We start from the raw sequence: 14219 nt of genomic DNA on the forward strand, positions 1-14219 counted from the left end.
TACTACACAGTGTGGGTAAGGTTAGTCGGCTAGGCTATTGAGAACTAGATGAAATCATATTTGTTATAGACAGGGTTAAGCTTTATAAGAGGGTCAGTATGGTGTAATCTCAAGAGTTCAAAACTTTCAAGTTAGAAACATCAGAAAACATTGAAATCAATGTTCAGAGGCTAAGCATGACACTAAACCACAAAAATGTTAATTTTAATGTAATGACCAGAGCTATATTGATTGCTAATTATGATTTTTGTTATGTGGGTCTACAGAAAAATCTATCTTAAATAGTACTCCACCCCTTCCTATTATAATTAGTTAAAACAATATGATTTTTAAATTTCTTGTTGGCATGAGTAACAGTAACAAAATAACAAGAAAAGAGGGCGTTCAGCTAAAGACTAAGTCACAGTTGTTATCAAAATTATAGACCATATAATTAAACCCTGAAAATAAAATTGAAAAAAGAGCCACACTGTTTTATCTTGTCAGTACATATCTGCAACCAAAAGCAAGTCAGGGATCATAGCATCATTACGAAACACGATTGCAGAATCTACAGGAAAAAATACAATTGATGGTGAGCATGCATTCATGTTGACCAAGACCAGTTAGACAGTACATCACAAGTTATGGTGCGTTTACACTGGCCAGGACCGACTCCGATTAGGTGCCAATACCATGACTCAGACCGGTACCTCAGACATTTCACGTATGGGTGCCGACACCGACTCCCCTTTACATTGCAACGATCGAACTATTTTTTTCGGTACCAACAGCCAATCACAGCGCTTCGCCGTTCTGACCTTCACCCGACCACGCAAAGACGAGTACACATAAAAATCAACGCGCTTAATGTGGAAAATTATATACTAGTACTACACTATTACTACTGCTCCTACTACTACCGCCAGAAGCAACTACTGAATGCCGAATGGAATCTTCCGATGACGATTAGATTTTGTTGATGGCAGGATCGGCTGCGGGAGCTCTGACAGTCTGTATTATATGTAATTATATGTTTGTATATATTTTATGTCTATAAATATTTTATTATATGTGTTTTCCTTTTTATTATAGCCTTGTTACTCGTTAGGCTATCAATTGTCGTCGTTTATGTTGTCATATCAACGCACTAGCGGGCCTAATTATTGGCCATTTAAACATTGTTACCTGGTGTTCCTACTCGGTCCCGTTAGCCGGAACGGGCAATTTTATTGTATATAAGGGAGCAACGCTCACTTAGTAGACAGAGCAAATGGCCGTACGCTCCTCGGCTAGTAAATTTCCTTCGCTAATAAAACCTTGAATAAAATCACACTCAATTTATTTCTGAATGAAATAATTTAGATCGTGCCAAGTAAGGGCCGGCAAATTCCTTTCAAGTAGTACATGTAGTAGAACTAGTAGTAGTACTAGTAGTAGTCATACAAATGGCTATTCACTTTTAATTAATTTAAATAAAAGCTCACTATCAGAAAGAGCACTAGGGAAAGTTTAATGACAGTCTCCTAGCCTCTCATTAAACCTAGCCCTTTCGTTTCATAAACTTAGAACTGTCATTAAAGCTTCGGCTCATTTAATCAGAGGCTCCTAGCTTCTGATTGGCTGATGAGCTGCTGGGATTCACCGACACCCACTTTCAAATCAGTACCAACACCGATCTCTCTGCTCACACCTACCGATGCCAACACCGACTCATCAAATTGGTCTGTGCTCGACAAAATAGGTGACAAAATCGGCCAGTGTAAACGCACCAATAGACAAAGATGCACGGGTGATGCATGTAACAAGTGCCAGCGAGATGTTGACAGTGGCCGATGGGATTAGCCTGAACTAAACAACCACCAGCCATGCTATTACATAATGCCATACTCTCATCTATATACAAAGGGATGTTTAAATAATGCTAGCTACTATATTATGACCTTCAGTTCGTGAACTTGGTAATGTCTGGCTCTGAAAGCTAAAGCTCACAAGAGACAAAAAGTGTCCTGCAGCACACTGGAAAACTATAAAGCAAATTTTAGTCATTGATTTTGCTAATGCTACACACAAATTTGTTGCTAACTAGCATATTAATGTGTATACAAAGAGCTTAATTATTTTGCATATGTCTGTATCATGGTTGATTAGCCAATCAAAAAAATGTTCAAAAGCTAAGCTTATGGCAAAATAGTCATTTTCTCTTAAGTAATATCTGCGACTGGGAATATTAATAATATCATTCAATAACATAAACATCCATGTAAAATAAAAAGATAAAGATTTTTCTCGTGTCATGCGTATCTAATATCCTTCACAAAGCCTTGCTAGCAAAGCTGATACTACATGTAGTTCTAGCATTATACAATGTTGCTCATTTTACATCCATTTTTCGTCCCATATTTCTATAGTGAAAAATGAACTACTGCTAACTTTTGCCTTGCAATGGAAGCTTTGATAAGCATATGGTACGGAAATAATTTTTGTATGAATATTACAATATAAATTATATACCATTTCACTATTCAATTCTTAAATATCCTTCTGTAAACCATATTATTGAAACAGTTGCTGTACATTTTTGAATCCCTTGAAATCTTTAAAAAGTTGAAAAACTTATCATTCGCGACCTTGAAGCTTTAATGTAAAGCATGCATCTAGCAACCAGTTAGCAAGACAACATTTTTCTGTAATCCATAACTACGGAAAAATTACCAAGGATAGCGACTCTCAATTCCTGCAAATCACTTGACATTTCTACAGTTATCTTCAGCTTTTAAAACTACATATGTTGTCTTGGCCTGCGCGGTCAGGTGGGTTTTTGTACCTGCATATTTTTTGCTCCCTATAACTTTATATTTAAGCATTCATAACAGCCTTTCTCTTCTTTTATTTTCTGCTTTTCAGTTGTTAAACGACCAACACATATATAAAGTCAGAGTGACTGCGTTAAAAACATAAATATGAAATAAATGTTAGGCTACAATCATTCAGGCTTCTAATAAAAGTCCTAATTTTTTGTTACTTTGGATGAGTGACAACCATAAATTCTTTAGTTCATTGTAGTCTCCAAAGTACATGGTAAGCCAGAGCTAAAGCATAAGCACACATACCTGATACCTTCACTATCTGTCCTATTTCTTAAATAGAGTTTTGGCCTATCCTTGTTCGTCTAAATCAGAAACTAAAAGCTAAAAGCCTGACTGTAACGAGATGGAATGAGTTAGATTTACAGCCTTACTTAGGCCTGGTTCGAACCAATACGGCATCTAAGACACGTGAGACAGAGTACCTGTTATGCAAGCGATAGCTCATCGACTACAAGCTCATAGCGCGCGACTATTATGTCCTACAGAAAGAAATGTCGTCATTTGCGCAATTAAATTTATTTGATGCCCATACGCAGCTACACAATTTGTTTGCTTTCCAGCTGTTGGATACATAACGAGTCGAGATTACGCAGCTGTCCCCAGGTCTGAACCCGGCCTCACCTTAGCATGCGCAGACAAAGGAGTGCCACACTGATAATTTCAAGAGAAGATAAACTTCACTACAGGATTTGTAAATTTTTGATGGTTTTAATTTATACGCTACCATGTGCACAATAATATATATATATGCAATATATCATTATATTTTTAAAACAATAACTGCAAGAGACTTGCCAAATCATTAGTTCAAAAGGCAATGATGAAAGTGGGGATGAATTTGAGCACAAATTTAAAAAACAATACTTGCATAGTGCATAAAATGCTTTAGAAAAAAATATATTTGAAGCATATAGGTGCCTTTTAATGCTTTTTAAATGCTTTCTGGAAGGCTCACCTATCTGGTATCTCTATGAAATTTATTTTAAGACTGCAGGGCTTTCTGCAATGCTTTAAAACAGTATACAGTTCACAAGCTATCGGCATGCTTAATCCATCATGGCTAACTGATTGTCAATGACAGTAGTTAAAAAACACTGCTACATTAGGCGGCAGTAAAAACTTTTGTTAAATCTTTTCTTTTTCAGTTTAATATATATGATATCTGAGTAAATACAAGATCTTTAAAATTTATTGAAAGCCTTTTACTAAAAGCATTGGAGTAAGTAAGAACGTCAAAGTTCAGAGTGACAGTGAAATGGCATTGCCTTAATTAGTGTGTCTCTATCAAAGCCGGGCACTGCTACACTTTTGCTGTGTCATTTGCTGTTAATTTCTCTCATCCTTTGTCCAGCTGGAGACACTCCATAGGTATTACGTAATTACTCTCGCATTGAGGGTCTGCTGCGCCAAATTGGACATTCACTGATCCCCATAGCTCGTTGCTCTGGCAGTGATTATTTCTAATCACAATTATTCTAAATATAGATGTTTGGATTCATCAAATTGAAAAACATTTAAAATCACTAATTGGAAATTATGCAACTCCTATTAAAACATACATGATAATAATTGAAAACTATCGTATGATGGAACAATCTTCTGCCAACACAATCTGTTTGAACTATTATAGCAATAACAAGTAACAGTTATTAGCGGAGAACATTGGCTAAGAGAACATTTCAGGGGTTGATGTAGATCTGGCCATCCATAGGAGCTTATTTGAGAATTGAACAATGAACCACAGTTTGAATGCCAGGAGTTCTAATTGAACAGGCAACGGCTGTCTAAAAAGATAATGAAACTTATGAAAGGTTGGGAAGTTAAAAAGGAGCCTAGCTTAATCATTCTCCAAGTTTGTGATGACAGCTCACACCTAAAAAACAGAAGAACATTGTTTGGTTTAATCCAAACTTGTAAATACTAATGATTGGATCCGATAAGCGCCCCTAGCCCATATATGTTGCTGTTTTTTTAGGTTTGGCTAACAGCTGAAGCCAAATAAGTAACTAATGTATTATTATTATTATTGTACCAGAAAATTTGGCCAATATCTTATTATTGGGTTATATAACATCTATAATAGATGTTATATAACTCAATTATAAGATATTGGCCAAATTTTATGGCAAAAATTTCATTAAGAGTTGAAAAACATGTTTTCTTGAGTTGTTTGTGATAGATAGCCAAGCTACTTAATTGCAACGCAAATAAATGGCATTTTGTGCATTTCAAAAGCATAGTAGCAAGAGCTAATGCTTTCACTTCTACATATACAGTTAGGTAGTTGGTATAATGAATCAATTTGGGAGTGGCTACCGGTTTCTGTCTAGATTGCGTAATAGCAAATGTGCTGAGGTTCTACCGTTCTGCTATGTCATACTCTGAACGTTTGCTGAGCCCTATAGTTTGTTGTTGATCTGTATTTCATTTTCATAACAATAATTTTATGAACCTATAAATCTGGAATATTTGATATAAAAAAATTTCATAAAAGGCTTTTATAAATAGACTTGAAAACAATATTTCAGTTTGTTTTTATAACTTTTTTGTGTGTTGATAAAGCGATGTAAAGTACAATCACTACAAAGCTAAAACAATCCTCCTCAATATTTCTTACTCTTACAAAAATATTACTTTCACTACCATCAGAGTCAGTGCTGCTATTTTTTGTCGGTTTAATGAAAAAAAAAGTAAATCTGAATTAGCTATAATATCATCAACATAAGTAATTATCTGTTGTCTAATGTAAGTTATGTATCTTGGTCTACTAAAATTCACTAAATGCCTCTCATCTTCAGCTCTGTTGTGATACTCTCCTTTACTGTTAAAGCATACGTAGCTCACTGACTCCAGCAAAACAATGCTACTAGCATAACTCATCAACGACAAAAACAGATACAAAAACCACAGCATAATTGCTTTATAATAGCATACCATAACATACCTTAGGCAAGACTAACTAATGACGAAAAACATCATGAATACTTTAACAGATGATTGAATGTGAGCCAGTGCTAAAACTAATATTAATGACATATTTAATGACAGACTTAATCCTACTCTGCTTATGATAGGTAATCCAATTCACATGTATCTCGGAAGGTTCTTACATAAAACTTACACAATAATGTTGGTTTTTTCGGTTGGAAATTTCCAAACAAAAATTTAAAATTACCTTGTGATTCAATGCTAATTTTATACAACAAATTTTGGACAACATTGTCAATACCATAAAAGTCCTAAATATCATTGGTTATGTTGTCAACGGATAATAAAATCAGGCTACTACGCAATTACTGGGAAGTTCGCGAAAATGCGCAGTCGACCATATATTTCACATAAATGAGCATACGGCAGTGAAAGCGTATAGGCCTACGACACTGTATATTGTTAGTCATATGTATATTTAGTGATCGAATCTTAGGAAAACCAGAAACATGAGTGTACCAGGACCTTTGAAATTGAAATTGAAAATTGAAAATTGAAATCCATTGAAAACTACCAACTAAAAATGTATAATGGTAAAAATTAGATTTAAAAAAAACAAAACACCAAAGGTAATATCAATTAGCTACCTATAGGAAGTGCAACTTTGGCTTTTCCAATCGTTGAAAGAATATACAGTAGGCCTACATTACGAGCTCCTGCAGCATAAATAATATTTTCCAGTGAAGTTTACAATATATTGATTGTACAATATAAGAACAGTAAAATACATGTGAATTGCACAACCCATTCAAAGACCTTTCCAAACTGACCTTTCGGGCATACAAAGAGGAAAAACTTGACGTAATTTTTTTTAAATATGTGGGGTGTACTGTAACTGCAGTAATATTAGGGTGCATTGACAACTTTTCTCTGTTTTTGATAAACCTCATTTGTTTTTTACCATTTTTCAGTACTTCCACAATAACTTGGGGAGCGTACATCTTTGACGTTCATTTACAACGATTTACAAATTCTTCTAAACAGCAATGTATAATCTGCAAAGGAAAACTATTAACAAATATTTTATGTCTACAAGGAAACAAAACAACAAAATATTTTACAAAAGCTGTTCTGCCTGCTCATCACCTATCTGTATTCAGAGGTCAAGGTTAGGAAAAAATAGAACTAGTGATGATACTCCCACTCGTTACATTCACATTGGTGGACTAACGCTGTAACACCTGCGCCAATCAATCGCCTTTATATTTATGAACATTGCACAATTACCCTATTCTCTGTTTTGTCGGTACATCTGGCAATCTGTCACAACCAACTAGATTGCTACAAAAATTATATACATCATATGTATAATGCTATATTCACATAGTCTTCTCTCTTACATGTGAAGCAATCAATATAAACTAACGTTTAAATCAAAGTTGAGAACTTACTCGACTTAGCATGTAATATGGAATTTTTTTGGTAGTCGGAAGCAAAAACTTTACAGAAATGTATGTCGTCTAGACTTTAGTTCTAAGAGGTATAGGCCTACGTTATAGGAGCGTTTACTGTATATGGTAAAAGTGATGGGAGTGATAAGAATGGCTTAGCCTTGTGGTTAGTCACTCTTGTTAGTAGACTTGCGGTCTGAATGTCATGAGTCCAATATACTGCAAGGCGATTTTCTCATTGCTAAAGCTTTATCGCTATAATTTGGTGAATGAATGACAGACAAACAAACATTGAGATTCGTGTATATATACATGTATATATCTGGATTTAACCCTGCATTTATTTATTCTAGTTTGTTCAAACTGCCATTGTGTTATCTTAAAAATTCTAGCAGCAAGGCCAAACGGCTAACATAAATAATATACAAGCTAGGGCCCAGACAGTTCTATTTTCCAAACAGCTTTCTGTAAACTGCATCATCTGATTTGTTCTAAGGTCAGCATATAGCATGCATGCATATACCGTAACAAAAATAGGTATTTTTAATGTTTTATGTTTGAATGTACATGTTGGTTCTAGTAATGTGTCTATGTTCTAGTATGTAGTTATTATATTATTATTATATATTATAAGTGTTACAGAGCAGGCTTTATTATTCACATGTGTGTTCTACCACTCTTTAACTAGCTCTGCCTTACAAACCTGGCCCTTCAGGCTGAGAGCCACATAATGCGTATATAACGAGTATGTGATGAATTGTTGAGCTTATCTAGTATTTTGCAATATTATCATATTGCAAAATACTAGATAAGCAGCTGTAATAACATTGGCCTTGCTTTGACTGCAGCAGCCGTAAATAACATCTCTGTCACATCTAGAAATACTGTGACGATTAATGTTAGTCTTGCTTCATAAATAGGTGTATTTATAGGCCCGCAGGATAAACCCGGCAATCAGCTGAAACTTGACCACTCCGACCCATATTTCTCAGTCCATTGGTCACCTGCACCTAAATTAGGCAGGGCTAAGAATAAAGGGAGTAACAGACAGAAATTAGTGCCTGTCCCAGCAACTATAGGCAATGAATTGGTACACCACAATTAGCTCTAAAGGTTAGCTCTGAGGTTGATTAGGTAACATTGTTTTATGGACTGGCTTGATGATCTGGCCAAATACAGAGCTGAATGCAAGCTGATGATACTAATTAATCTTGGCTTCACTCACATTTTCATTGCTACATCATCCAATATGACTAATGTTGAAGTATAATCAAAATAACTATATTATAGCATTTGTAGACTCCTCTCCTCCTGATACATGGAGTTTTTAAAGAAGGTGCAAACCAACGGTGAAGGCCTCAACATCGCTTCAAAATCTTATAAATCGCACCGTCAAATATTTCAAAACCACTCCTGTCTCTTAAATAACCCATCAAAGAACTGTGGTAACTGAAGGCCAAAACTTCATGCTGGTTGCTTTCATGACACCAAGGCCAACCTTGCGGGTTCTCAAAAAGGGCTCCTGGCTTCATAGATGTTAATTAATATTGAGGTCAAGCCTTTTTACTTGTGGCTGCTGCATGCCAACAGACAGCATGTGTAATAAGAAAATTGTGATAATAATTGAATTTTCGCATATAGTTGCGTTTTTTCAACAATTCATCTCAACAACTATTAGACATGGCCATGATAAAAACACTCTAAAATAATTTGAGTTATGACATACTAAACTTTGAAGTATAAAGAATTTATTGTATTATAAACATTTCCAAGTTTTCCTAATATTTTTCAGATATATGGTAAAAGTGAGAATCTTTTTGTCCCCTTGTCAATATATGTTTGTGTGAATCCCTGTTGCTATCTTCGTTCGAATGTCATTCATGGACAAATAAAAAGTATGTTGGAAACTCATTAAATAAAAATGAGACTGTAAAAGTCAACCATTTCAGTTAAGCACACATGTTTTGGCTTTATTTTAAAAATTTGAGTTTTGCAAAAATATATTTGGCATATAATTTACCAAGTTTAACTGAAAAAACCTCATAGTCTCAGATTTTGATGATTTTTTTTAATATGTTGTTGCCCATGTTGGAAAGCGCTTATGTCCCAAATTTTGATATTCTAGGGTCAGGTGCTAAGAAGATTTGAACATTGACCATTTGTAGCCCGAGTTTGAGGGCATAGCACATCTACATGTAGCTGACTTTAGACTCATATAATCTGAAGAATATACAAGTTAAATATCTAGATTTTTGTGTCTACACAACGTTTCTATATTTGCACAAACAAATAGGTTTGAAATTTTTTGGATAAATAATGGGGGAGATAACTTCAACCGAAAATGAACGAAAATGCTATTTTAGCGACTATTCAAAAACAATTATCCCTCCTATCATATAATTTGCCTTTGTTTCTGTTATTATTTCTGAGTTTTTCCATGCCTCAGCTATCCAAAACTAGTCTCATCTTCTCTGTAGATGTATCAGGTCAGCGTCTAGAAGCCATACAAGAATAACGTCTTTGTCGAATTACTGCAAAAGGAGAGGTCAAGGTCAACCTGTGGTTTCAACAGTCGCACATTTTTCTCATGTTTTACACCAATTAACATATGCAGATTTCATTAAAACTATCAAAAGTTTGTGTTTCAGCCTGTAAAATGCTGAAAATTGAGTTTCAATTGCCCTCCAAACTCCTTTAAAACTTGCCTCAATCAAATGAGGTTATCCCCCCTTGTCAAGCTTTAACTCGGCTGATTATTAGAATATTATCCTATGAAGTTCAAATATGCCGTGTAATTGTGGTATGTGATTGTGATAGTAATGAGCCTAAAATATTTTCTTAACTTACAATCCTCAATGTTATCAATTGTTGTAGCTTCAAATGCATATGCTTTGCCTGAGTTAGTGGTAGATGGCAGCGCCACAGCTAATAGAACATGCTCTTGTGGTACCCAGCAGATGTCATCTTGCTGTGGTCATGTGAAACTGTTTGTTGAGCCTTTGCACATGAATCTCACATTAACACAAACTTTCTCTTGATCATAGCCAATTGCCATCCCCATATACCACCGACCATCATATATACAGGCCAGATATTGTCCAGGTTGAGGTGTTAAGGTATTGCTGGTAACATGTGAGTCATCAGTCTTCCCAACTTTATCTTCTTGTAGCATACATTTTTCATCAACCAGTGGTGAAAGTTTGCAAACTTCAATAGCTGTTCTACTGAGCGGCTTGAAACAGTGCTGGTTCTGAAAACCAATGACTCGTTGTGCTGCCTTGAACCTTGGTTTTTAATTCGCTACTTGTTCTGCGACTTTTTCAGTGAGTACATAAAACATCTCCACCCCAGTAATGTTTTATCTGGCATACATGTACTTGCACAGTGGTTTAGCACTGAGCAGTCTTTCTTTTCCTGACTTAACTAACTGCTTGGAGTGACGGGTGGCCAGTCTCTTGACCACCCCGCAAATCCCATCTCACGGACCTTTTTCATGTGAGATGGCAAAGAAGCTCCAAGATGCTGTAAGATTGAAATCAAGCTCATGATAACATAAGTTAGCAAAGTTCTTGTAATTCTTGTATTGGGCGCCAGATCTATCACTGAAATAATTCACATGAGTCACTTGAGGTAGATTTTTTAATGAATCTGATGAGTGTTCTCTGGAATGTATGTATACAATCTAAAATGCTTTATCCGGATTGTACGCTTTGGATTGTAACCGAAAAGTGCTGCAGAAATTGTTTGCGAAGTATTGGGTCACATAATCAGATTACGACCCGCCGGTTAGACCAAACCAAAAGAAAACTGTAAAGTAGCGAGCATCTATATTTGATATGGGTTTCTCGATAAAACCCGAAGTGTTTGTCATAAACTAATGCTACGATAACTTTTATATTGAGCCTTGTATTGGCCTTCAATTTCACGTGAGAACATCAGTTGTCAAAACAATAACAAAAATTGCTTGACTAGCCTACGTCAGTAAAATAAATTGATTCCAACCGGCGGCGATTAACTGTTCGATTTAGAGCTTTTAAAAACTTGCCATTACATTTACACGTATTTTGCACCAACAACACAGCAGAGTAAGACATGGTCAATCTTTTGATACTATACACCTGTAATGTGAATTTCTTTTGTGCAAGTCAACCTTTAAAACTTTTGATTAAAAGCTCTTAAATTAAAAATTAGATTAAAATTCTTGTTATATATGTTGGATGAAATGTGGTGTACTCTTGCATGTGTGACACAACAGTTATGATATAGTTAACCAAAAAATTCACAGACGTCTAAAACCATCACTTTTTGTGAGATTCACAATGTAGCTCTCTGTTTCAAAGTTTAATGTATTACACGAGCTAATTATATTTATCAAAGCGTTTTCATAAAAAGATTAAAATGTTGATATCATCAAAAATGTTGCAACTCCTACTTACTAATTATTGAGTAGGACGTACAACTAATATTGATGTCATTATTTGGCAAATACTTCCTATAAACCTTTTAAAACCAATATTTTGAAATTGTTCATTGCATAAAGTTTTAAAAATCGTTATATAATCGTTATATTTTCCTTCTTTTGACTTTCTGCATGTTGTTTTATGTGATTTGGCTGCAGGGATGTTTCAAGATTAAAATTGAGAATTTTTGATTGCATTGATAAAGTTCAGAAGAAAATGTTTACTTCAAAAAGATGTCAATCGTTGCACTTCCTGTTCTTCCTCCAGTAATGTCATCGGCTATTGCAGCCAAGTTGCGGTGTTATGCATATTTATTGACGTACATATTATTTGTGTTTGCTTATGAGTGTTTAGATGCAAATTAGAACGTAAGCCTATCCTTAGATACACTGCTATAGCCAGTTTCAAATAGAATAAAGATAGTTTGATTAGAATTAGTCCCACTGTTTTCCTTTAATTACTGTATGAACACGTGAGTATCCATTGATAACGTGACAGTATGTCTATTTTATAAACAACTAGCATGACTATGGATGTAATTTTTGGAGAGATCAGAACACTTTTTTTGTGTGAGCATTGTAACTGGAATTGAGTTTTGCTAATTTTAATCTTAAAACATCCTGTCGGTCAGAACACCAAAAACAACCAACAAAATTTCAAATGATGGAAAAACTTCAATACTTTTTGACCAACTATTTTTAAATTTGACAGGAAAAGAGGCCGTTAAGACATCAAAGCAAAAGAACTATGTATTCAAATTGAGACTAAAATGTCACAAGCATCTTAATTACTGTTTAAACCGTATAATAATTGCTGACATTTCCGGAAGCACAGCAAGCGTTATATTAAAGTGTAACAGACAGCAAGGAGAACCACACGTTTTTAAAAAGCTTGTGAAAAATCATGGCAGCTTTGACTATCCATCATCAGTGACCTCTAAGCACAAGTTGTCTTATCCTGCATATATGCACAGCTACAAGCAAGGTGCCTGGATGATTGTATTGGTAGTTCATTAGTATAGCCTTTTCATTAGCCTTTTCTCCATCAAATACAAACTCCAAGCAGTTCTACTTGTAAATGTATGAGAGTGTAAACTGATCAGTTCTTTTAAATATTTATTACAAATGTTTGTTTGCATCTCCTTGCTGATTTTCAACCCATAGTACAAGATTGCTGAGACTGTTCTTGATCAGTTTGAAAACCTAATTTTCTCAGCTGTCGCTATCCTTGTGCTTTTCCTCTAGCTGTCTCTGGCAGTGATGTTTCATGAACGAGCTGAATTCTAAAAACTTTACCTCGGGAAATTATCAAAGCAGCAATTTATTTGTAAAAAATAAATTTTTCGTTGCAACTTTTCAATCTTTACCTAGTATGAAACCTTACCTATTACGCAACGTTTTTCCCAAACCTCCAACCTTGGCTTAGAGCAGAAGGAGGCCCAGAATTCTTATTACAGAAAAACTGGTACCCTGTCAGTCTAGCACGTTGAATTTGTAAAATTATTACACATAGGCTATGGGCCGAGCCGTCAAAAGAGTTCTAGAAATGATGTTCCTTTGGCACCCCATTTCGGTGGCATTTTCTGCAGTGATTTAGACCAATTTTTGTATGGAGAGCTCAAAACTGAAAAGTTGCCGCAGCTGCCATTCCCACTTCTATGATAAATTTGATAAAAAGAATATATTAGGATTTATCTCCCCTGTAAATTAAATTCTTTCTATAGAAGCGTCAGATTTGCAACTTTTTATCATAATTATTTTGCTGTAATTTAGGATGTCATTGGTGAAGTCGAAATTTATCTTCTATCTATTTTCAAACATTCCATATCGTACTATTGTTACACCCACATGTAAACTATATACATGTATATATGAATATGTACATACATGTATGTAAATAATTGTATGGTTTAATAGCTTTATTTTACAAAAAACTATTTAAAACACTATAATTATGTTTTATAACCTGACACAGATTAGTTATGTTTTATTACCTGACACAGATGAATAATAGAAAATAATAAGATACAAGATAAGTGCATCCATTGTTTGAGCTTTGACATGATTTGTGTAGCTCACATACATGACTCTCAAAAAATTAACTTAATAAACATTGACTAGTCACTGTCTAGAAAGCTGAAAAACACTTTTAAAGAGCCTGAATGGTCTGTTTCAAATAGTGTATGCTTCAAGTTGTCTGCAATCGCTACTAGATTCACAGAACATATGCCATCAGAGACAAATAACAGCAAAATTGAGCTTGTTATGAGAAAACACTGTGAGGTGAGTGAGTATTTCAGAAGTCGACCTTCAGCAGGTAATGAAAGAACTCTGAGAATCATTTAAGTTTCAAAGCGACTTTATTTTCTCTGTGAGACCTACACACGCAGACTCTATCGCCAAGGAGATAGCGCCCAGGAAAATGGTACAGACTTCAACTGACTAACGGACCGGCTGTTTGTGTCTAGGTCTAGACCAGTCAGTCCCCCCCTTCAATCGCTGAAAAACCATGTGCATTGTGTCAATTATGTA

At 35.0% G+C, this 14219-nt stretch overlaps 1 long non-coding RNA gene across 1 annotated transcript in view; it reads right to left on the reverse strand.

The window, feature by feature from the left end:
* Positions 1 to 491: 491 nt before the first annotated feature.
* LOC137403807 (uncharacterized) overlaps positions 492 to 14219 on the reverse strand; it is a 214628-nt gene continuing 200900 nt past the window's right edge. The window contains exon 4 of the long non-coding RNA XR_010979619.1: positions 492 to 550. This is a non-coding gene — a long non-coding RNA (uncharacterized lncRNA). The remainder of the gene's footprint in view (positions 551 to 14219) is intronic.

The sequence above is a fragment of the Watersipora subatra genome, chromosome 9 (assembly GCF_963576615.1).
Source record: "Watersipora subatra chromosome 9, tzWatSuba1.1, whole genome shotgun sequence".
Classification (NCBI taxonomy): Eukaryota; Metazoa; Bryozoa; class Gymnolaemata; order Cheilostomatida; family Watersiporidae; genus Watersipora; species Watersipora subatra.